The sequence below is a fragment of the Penaeus monodon genome, chromosome 15 (assembly GCF_015228065.2).
Source record: "Penaeus monodon isolate SGIC_2016 chromosome 15, NSTDA_Pmon_1, whole genome shotgun sequence".
Classification (NCBI taxonomy): Eukaryota; Metazoa; Arthropoda; class Malacostraca; order Decapoda; family Penaeidae; genus Penaeus; species Penaeus monodon.
Genome location: NC_051400.1, coordinates 25,938,525 through 25,938,845, shown reverse-complemented (window position 1 = coordinate 25,938,845; position 321 = coordinate 25,938,525). Strand labels below are relative to the sequence as shown.

Sequence of the window (321 nt, the reverse complement as noted above, 5' to 3'; positions counted from 1 at the left end):
ATTACCCAAAGTAATTCGCGTGTTAATTAGGATTAGGGAGAGCCCCCAAATAAATGTTAATTAACACGTGATTTCACGCTCCGGGCCCGAGGTCGCGTTTTCCCCTAATTTCAGCAGGATGGAGAAAATTCCAATAATACAATCATTAATAATATTTAATATACTAATTTTTAAATTTAATTTTGTAAAAAAGAATGTTTAATAATTTAATAAAATTGACAATTTTATGATAATTTCTGTTTCTAATAGGGGAATATACCCGAAATTTTTTTCCCCCCCAAAAAATTTTTAATTTTTAATCCATTATTTTTTTAAATCCCG

General features: G+C 28.7%; 1 protein-coding gene across 1 annotated transcript in view; it reads right to left on the bottom strand.

Moving 5' to 3' along the window:
* Positions 1 to 321, bottom strand: part of LOC119582281 (homeobox protein 4-like) — a gene marked incomplete at its 5' end in the record, with an annotated part of 10,272 nt that overhangs the window by 8,768 nt on the left and 1,183 nt on the right.